Genomic DNA, 9,551 nt, shown 5'->3' on the forward strand with positions numbered 1-9,551 from the left:
AAACCACCCAATTTCTCTAACTGCACTATCTATTGTAACCTGCTTTACAAATGCCATCTCTTTTTTCTGTTTCACAACTTGTCCTTTGTTCCATTCATAAGCTTGTTTGAATAGGGCTCTTCTCACCTGTCGTTTCTGTAAGTCAAATTGTTATGTTATATATGACTTGTGTTCTGTTTACCCATTGTACATTGTACTGCTATATGAAGCAGTAAAAAATAATCCACATTTACCCGCTGTTTACTCTCAATTCCATCATGCCCTATTTTCCTAGATCATTTCCTCCTCGATGTATGCCCTTCATTCTAGATTCTATTTTTATACTGTTTATATTTTATTTTTTTCTACTTAGATATATTCTGTAGAATTATATTTGTATTGTATTCTGCACCTGGGTTTTTTTTCCCACTGGCAATAGAATCTACTGGGTGGTGTTATTTATAAAATTAAGTGATTTATTGGTGATTCTTTCTAACTCTTTTGGGTTGCAAGCTGTGTTACATCAACAATTCTTTAAATATACCTTGAACGGTATTTAATCTCAGTAGTGGGTAAATTAGATACCGCACATGCTCAAATATAAGACAAGTTTTTTCCAGGGCAAATGCTTGTCTTATATTCAAGGTCGTTTTATAATCTGACCTCAAATAGAGGTCTGACTGCAGCGCTGCAGGGGACCTTGCTCCTCCTCTCTGGCAGACGATGGACATCTGCACGATGCGCGCAGACAACCTTCGCTTCTGCCCAGCACTTATGGACTTCTATGACGGAGCACCAGCGTGACATGACCTTCCGGTGCTCCATCATAGAAGCCATGGTGGAAGTGCCAGACAGCAGCTGAGGTTGTCTATGCCCATCATGCAGACGTCCACCAGTCTGCGGGAGAGTGGCATATCAGGGGGGCAGAGTGGCATATCAAGGGGGTAAAGTGGCAAGCCTGGCAGCAGATGTGCATAACTTTTCTTTTTTCCTAAATTAATATTCAAGTTTTGGGGGTCACCTTATAATCAGGGTCATCTTATAATCGAGAAAATACGTGCTTCTAGTCTTTGGGACCATTTTGTGATTGCCATATTTTTTCCACTGCTTACCTTGCTTTAGGGTGTTTTGGTGGGGTGGTGACAAATGATGAAGAGGGGTCCCAAACTTTTCAAATTATAAGATACACTGTGTATCCCTGTTATTTGTTTCTTTAATCCCTTCAGTCCCCTAAAGACATACCGGTACATCCATAAAACGCATCTAAAGAAACACATATGGACGCACCGGTACGTCCTGCCTTTCTTGTAGTGGCAGGGACACATCCCTGCCTCTACATGGGAGATCAGGCCTGGACAGCCTTTGACACCCTGGACTCCCCCATGTCAGCATCGATGGCATTTCCCATACTCCTCTGCCAGGCCCTTAGCTGAAAGAGCATTATGGGAGATGTAGTCCTGCAGCAGCTGGAGGGCCGCAGGTTGGACACCCCTGGTCTTGACCCTGCTGGGATATCTGATTGCTCCAACAAGGCACTGATCACACACACATACTGTGATCTCTATGCAGGGGGCTCGCAGGGAGGAGAGTGAGAAACCATGAAAGACAAATCAGCAAAAAAGAAGAAGAAAAAAAATGTTAGTGATTTAATTATTTTTTTTAAAAAATCACTAAAATAATAGAATAAATAATAATAATAAAAAAAATAAAGTGAGCTAAGTGATGTCATTGTGACATCAATGGCATTAATAACATGTTCAAGAGGTCCCTAAGAGGACCTCTAACCATACTGCACTGATACTTTTGTAAAATACAAAAAATAAAATTATTAAAATAATAAGAAGAAAAAGAAAAAACCCTTACATCCCGTTGCCCTAACACAACATCTAAAAAGTATAACCCTCCTGCCCCCGTTCACAACCCCCCAAACCCGTTAAGCCATAAGTATAAAAAATATTACCCTATACGGTACTATATGTAAAGGATGGATATGGCCCTCTAGAAAGAAAAAAAAACTAAGAATGTGGGGTATCTCCGTAATCAGGAGATACAGCTAAACAGTTTTTGGCTGGGTTTCTCTGCCGTAACACATACCCTGTGCAAAAAAAATCTAAGCAACGAAGTGTTTGTGAAAAAAAGCGCAGGAAATAATTTCTGCAGCCACCTTTGACAGTGATTGGCCAAATAGCAGCATGAAGAATGCCTGAATACCCCTGATACGATAGTCTGGGTTGTCTTCTTTACAGAAATATATATACTTTTGTGGGAATTTTCACTAGTTTTTACTAAATTTCTCAACATAAATTTTCAGCTAATTATCGAACTATGGTATTAAAAAAAAAAGCTCTCCATCTCTCCTTGAAAAAAAAGAAAACGTTTACATGGGTACACTATTCGCAGGAAAGGAGAATAATCGCTGAACCTACATACCGCAAACCCCTGGGACTGAAGGGGTTAAATATACACTCTGTGAGCAGTTTTCTTTAAACGTTGGAATGTAGATTTTTATGGGGTAGGAGTTTATCAATTTTGTTTATATCCACAACACACATTTTCATATATGGTCCCTTGCATTCAGTATATATGCACATTTTATTAATCTATTTCTGTTGCTTATCAAAGCCAAAAGATACCTTTACTGGGGGAAAAAAGCAGTGAAAGAAGGAGGTGGCGCATACAATTTCAAAGATGAAAAATGATGACTTCATGCTTGCCTGTATTTGTGTGCCTTGGCATGGTAGGCAAGATTATTCATACTTTAGCCAAGCTTTACATCTGAAGCTTCGCTTTGTGGACGTTTGAGTCGGTTAACAATTATACTTGAAATTGTAAGATTTATGAGAAATATTTTGATTTTGTGGATATTTTGTTGTCTTGGGCATTGAGTGTAACATGCAAAAATAACACTCCTTAACATACTATTTTTCTTATTGAATACATTATCATGGCTCTGAATTCTCAGGCTTTGATCATAAATGTCATGGTCTTTACACCGGTCATAGGGATCAGTAGACAAATTCTCAGGGTCACAAAGCCTGGATCCACTTTCTTCAGATTCTGAGCAAATCGCTTCTTCTTCATTGTTTGATCACAGTTTACTTACTTGAGCACATGTGACTTAATTCAGAAAATCTTTACCTCCTCACAAGTAATAGTTTTAAAAAAGAAAGTTACTGTAATTATTTGGTTTTAAGTCATTATATAAGATTTTTGTTGCAATGCATATGATATCAGAGTGGTCGGTCCCTTGATACTACAGAATACCCCTCTATGCATTTGCAGTTTTCCCCACCACCCAGCAGTTTGCTGTGTAGGAGATGTGTTTGGCTGAACATCTACTTAGATGCATTATACTTACTACAAGTAAGCTCAGGAGAGGGCGAGTGTTCCTTGTTGAGGAGGCAGTGGTGGTTAATTGCATGCTTTGAAAGAACTCCCATTTAGTTCAATAGGAGCACTTTCTTGCCACTGAATCAGTGGTGCAAAACTATGGACCACAGAGGAGGCTTTCTGCTATAGCTCTGAAGCTGCAGCTTCTCCTTGAGATCTGTTATGTTTTTTTCTTTTCTTTTGTAGATCAGTTAATTCACATCAAAGCACTTACAAACCACTTCAATATGCATTCGTTTTTTAGGTGCTGTCTGACCACTGGAATATCCATTTAATAAGCAAATCTCATTAAATATGCATATTTAGTGTATAGGGCTGTAATACAAAGAATTTGAGAGATGAGAGATCTGCTTAAAGTTCTGAGCACCAGGGTTATCATGCCATGTGTAGTGTCGTTTTCCATGTAACATTATACCAATCTGTACAATAAAATCCTGGAGGCACACATATTCCGAAATATTTTGTGAGTGACTGATTGATTCACTACAGCACATGGAAGACAGACTAAAGATAAGACATGGGTATTACCAAGTGTTGTATTTTAATACATACAGAATGTGCTGATCTTAACTGCCTTTGACTTGGTGCAGGCTACATTGAAAATGTGTATGAATAGCAAGCAGCAAGCAAGGAACAATCCTGTTCAAACCGTAACAAATATTTATTTTAAATATTCAATGAAATTTATGTATCCATTCCACTCTTTTAAAAGTTTTATCAACATTGACGGAAGTTCGCTGAGTAGAAGTGAAGCTTCATTTTCATTATCAATGAATTTAGTTTTTTTGTAAAATCCTATTTTTTTATATAATACATGCAGCAGATCGCACAGAGGCAGTGTTTTTAAATAGGCCTTTGGAATCCAAGGCTTTCTTGAACACTTTAAATATACATATACAGTATATGTGTATAAAACCCCATGCCTAGAGGCATCTAAAACCATTTGGCAATAAGAATTAGTAATGAACATTGAACATCATGTATTTCCAACTGCAGGGAAACCACCTTGTGTCTGTCTGCTACCTTTTTATCAACTACATTATTAGAATTGTGCTAATTTCTAAAGCACCTTAATATTATATACATCCCCTAAAATTAATATATGAATATGTGAAAAAATACACACCTAGATATCTATATTTCCAAGATATTTTAGTTTTTAAAAGGTTTAGTCATCGCATTCAATAGTTTAAAAGTTATCTTAATTTTCTACACAGAAGGTACCTAGGAAGGAAAAGGAGGACCATAAATTAAAAATATTTCCTAGCCATATCTAACCATGGCCATACATATAAGCTTGCTTGGGTAGAATGAGCGATTTTTAGGTTTAATTGACAAACTGTCAAGTGATACACGTACAACGTTTTTGACTTAATATGTTGTGGCCATGGTGGATTAGTTACTCATACCTATGCTTGGGGTTTCCTTTACATTGGAAGAGTTTGTAATACATCAAAGCATCAGATAAATCTACTGCATTTTCATATACATCGATAGGGCGCCACAGTGTGCATTCTCATCACCGCTAGTCTCAGCTCTAAAGATTATAATATCCAGAAAATATGGAAGATCTAGAGATGCATATCTGCAAAATGACATATTTTGATTTTTGAAATGTGCCCACAACCAGCCAACAAAGTTGTTTTTTTTTCCTTTTGTTTTTAGATACTATAAATGCAAACGCATATGTTATGTTTTTGTGGTTAAAGAGGCGATTCAGTGTGTGATGCATTCATTTCATGTTGTGCTTTCGAGAGACTTTGATTCATAAACCATCCATTGTAGGTATTACTGTCCCAAATGGCAATGAAACTATTTGGTCAGGCAGAACAAAATTTCATAATTGAGTGATAATTGCTAGTGTATTAATTTCCAGCATGTTGTATGCATTAGGTCATGGTTCAATAATTACTCTTACAAAGTACTGGAGTTAGCTGATGACCCTGTATCCAGATCCAGAAGTATATGTGGGTAAGTACATCACTATATTAGTCTAAACTAATGGCAATCTACAAGACATGGAAGTCGGCACATTTAAAAATATACCTTCTGTTTAATATAGCTAATTTTTTTGGAGACAGTGTATAAATTTCGGATCTGGCACATAGTTATTTTTGGCTTGATTTCTAAGAAGTATACTTACATTGTCTGTTGTTGTCCTCAGAGTACTATGTATTTTCAAAATCTAGCTATTTGTTTTATCAGCGATACAATGTATATTTTAATTGCCTGATTTTTGTTCGCAGTGATCTAACGCTAAATACATTTCTCACATTTTGCATTAAACAGACACATTTTGGTTGTGCTGAGAAACAGACACGTAGCTGGATTCTATTAACTGCGCACAAATAATCATCTCTAAATGTTCTGAGGGTGACTTTGGAGATAAAGCCGGTGATAAACTTTTCACAGGTAATAGAATATGGCCTACAGATTATCATAAAGTCTACTTTAGTTAGCAAAACTAAAATGGAAATGCAAAATCTTGAGGTCGTTTTTACAAGGAAATCGAGATTTTTTTTGATAAATTTGTTTTCCAGACCTTTTTTCACTTCTTAATTTGAATGCAATGCTTTACATTAATGCTAGAATGATGTGATGTATGATGTGATGTATAGATATATCTGTACCTATCTATATATATACTCATTATTTTCCATTATTCTCGTTTTCCAATATTACCTTAATTTGTTATGTCGGCACTCATGTACTACATAGCAACAAAAACATTCAAAGTGTTCAAGATAAGTTTAGAGAAAATATAAATGTAATCAATTTCCTTAATGACTCCGGAACAAATATATTACCTTTAAAGGATTAACCCTTTTTGGGCCAGGTGGTTATCCAAGATGGTTATGTTGCTCTTTTCTGACTTTAAAGTGTTAAGATGTGAACTAAAGCTAGGCCTGCGTGATTTCTTGTGCAAAGGAAGCAATGCTTTAATTGTAACTATAAAATCAATTAGCTATTTTCATAATGAGGGGATGTGAAGGTCAGCCAAATGTATTTGTATGGCACCCATAATGTTATAATTTGTGAATAACTATCATGATTTTATTTCTAAACCTCTGTGTAAGAATCAAGACACTATAGTCTTTCACAGAGTGAAACAGAGCGCTGGAGTGATTAGAGTTAAGTCGTTAATAAATTAGTATATACACTTGTAACACTTATATATACCTATGTATTAACTCTATGTAAATACGGGAAACTGAGCATATGCAGCATGTTAAGATTATGTGGAATTGAATTTGCCATGCGTTTAATGTTTCTTCTTCAAGGAGATTTGTCTGCAATAGCTGTATTGATTGTACAACTTGGTTTGGAATAAGGAGCGAGTACAGATAGCTTTAGAGAATTTGCTCTGGAGAATCTCCTAGACTTGCAGTTTCCTTTTACATATGTAGAGGTTGCATTTTCTTTCACAGTGTCATATGCTAACGACATGCCCTGAAACCATTTTCAAACCTGTTGCTGTCAATCAGCAGCTAGATATATAGGACTTGGACTTTTAGAAGGAATACCGGAGGAATTAAAAAATTTAAAAAACATAGTATAGTTTAAGTTATAGTTTATAGTATATGTTTATATTTAGTATTATAGTTTCTTCTGTATGATATAATTATAGTTTTATCCCATATAATAATATATTTTATATATAAAGTAGCATTAACTTAAAAAAGAGTTTGTTTATTTGTATACTGAAAATTTTAAAAAAAATGTATGGTTGATAATCTATAAATGTTTATGTATACATATTTTGGAAATTACAATACAAATGATCACATTATACTTTATTCTGACTTGCAATTTAATTTGGGTTGGCTTTTGTTCTGGAATGCCTAAATGTCTATCTCTGATTATGTATATATCATATCAAGAACTAGCACGATGAAATATGCTGGCCATTTACAATTTAGCATGTTAAAAAAAAAAAGTTGTGTGCATAAAAGAAAATGAATTATGTGCCATCTGTAAAGTTTACACATATTTCAAAATAATATTGGTTTATCGGGCATTCTAAATACCTTACTCATATTTAATTGTCTTGAGCAATATGACCTGATGACTTTTATGTTATTTAAAAACAGCATCTTTTTCCAGAAAAATATTTTGTACAAAATACATATTTCGACGGACACTGCCATTGATACCTTGATACAATCTCTTCCCTGAAGTTGTTTCGACAAGAAAAACATGTGTGTGGCTTGTTCATTTCAATGCTCCCAGATGATTTATATAGTATTAGTTGCAACAATATTTACATTGTAGTATCTTCATAAAAACACTCTGTATTTGAGATTTCCTGTCAAAATAGCTATGCTTTTAGCTTCTGCCAAAAAAACATGCTCTCAAGACTTCCAGCATCTAGTGACACTTAATATAACATTTTATGTACACAAAAGGAGATGGCAAACTCTTTAACGACTGATTAAAATAAAAATAAAAAACAGCTACTATATATCTATCTTTAATATGTTGAAAGGCTTATCTTTTTTTAAGTTTTTTTTACAACACTTATGTGGAATTTGGCCCAGTTGGCATTTATAGAGTTAAGGAACTGTGTTAACCCTCTCAATATCAGACGCTGTGGCATATTTCAAAACAACAAAAATCTTAGAAACTAAACTTTAGTATGGAAAACCTATTTACTTCATAAATAATCAATATTGGCCCATGTGCATTTTCCCTCGTTAAATCACATTTAAGAACTAAATATATATATATATATATATATATATATGCAATCCTAGCTAGCTGACACAAATCTCTATGCTGAAACCATTAATATAATAAGAAACAGTGTTCTTAACACTTAATTAGTGGTTTATAACAAACACCTTTTACTTTTCATATTATGTTCTTTCCTGGCCCTCTTTATTTTAACGCACACAGACAAAAGTCTTGCATTCATAATGGCAAAAATAATATAAAATATGGCAACAGATGCCAGCCATCTTGTTTTTCTTCCAAATGTCTCACAAAGCAGCTTTAGTGAGTGTTTATGCAAGATTTGCGAGTAATATATACTATATATATATATATATATATATATATATATATATATATATATATATATATATATATATTTCTATATCTATATATAAAATAAAAAAATAAAAAATAAATTAAAATAAGTAAATATATATATATATATATATATATAAAACTTAAAATCAACATGGCCACCGGGAAATCTTACTTTGTAAGTTTCATCCACAAACAATGGGTCATTTTCAGTGGAAGACGTAGATTTCTACAGTCATAGACTACAATAAAAATAAGATAAAAAAAATTGAAATATACTGGCGCAGAATCCTAACTAATAACACGCAACCATAGTTTTTAAGCCGATTTTTTTTCTATTGCAGTCCATGAGAGGATTGCTATTCAATTTTTTTGTGATAGATTTTCTCCAGCATTGAACCCAACCCTATATATATATTTACATATAATCCTTATACACACTCCACGTATAATAATTGACAGATAAGATTTCTTTACCTGTGCATCTAAAAAGTATCATGATTATCTTGACCAATAAACATTCTTTTACCAGAGTTACATTCAAATGTGAACGTATTATATATTCTTCAAATGTTCATTTACAGATAAAGATCAAAATAACAGGAAAAATTATTCTCATTTTGTAAATAATTTCCTGCAAAGGACACAAAGGAGCTAATTTCCATAGGTCTGTAAAGTCCGTCATCTGGCAGATTGTTAAATTCTGTTAAATTAGCACCTGCATTATATTTATGGGTACTAAGCCCAAACAATTGCGTACTAATTTACTTAATACAGTAAAAACCTGGATTTTTATGTCAGCCAAAAGACAACATCTCCAAATGCGTTTGCTATAAATGATGTTTATTTCATTTTTAATTTTTTTATTTAAGTTTCTGGGCACCTCAGGTTTTTTCAAGACTAAATCAGCATGATCTTCCGATCTTCTGGTGCTTAGAGGGTTAAGGCACCCGCATAGAAACAATTACCATCTTATCCTTAGAAAAGGTTATGAAATGAAATGTGTTTCCTTTTATCTTGTGCAGATAAAAAAACAATAATTTTAGTATGATGTTTCACACCTGTCACTTGCTCAATATTTCATTCCTTTGGAATTTGAAACCCAAGTAACCCTTCGTTTTTTACACTGCAGGATATGTGGATTATTAGTCAGT

This window comes from Sceloporus occidentalis, unplaced genomic scaffold (assembly GCF_023333645.1).
Source record: "Sceloporus occidentalis isolate IW3139 unplaced genomic scaffold, rSceOcc1.0.p SCAF_113, whole genome shotgun sequence".
In the NCBI taxonomy this organism is placed as follows: Eukaryota; Metazoa; Chordata; class Lepidosauria; order Squamata; family Phrynosomatidae; genus Sceloporus; species Sceloporus occidentalis.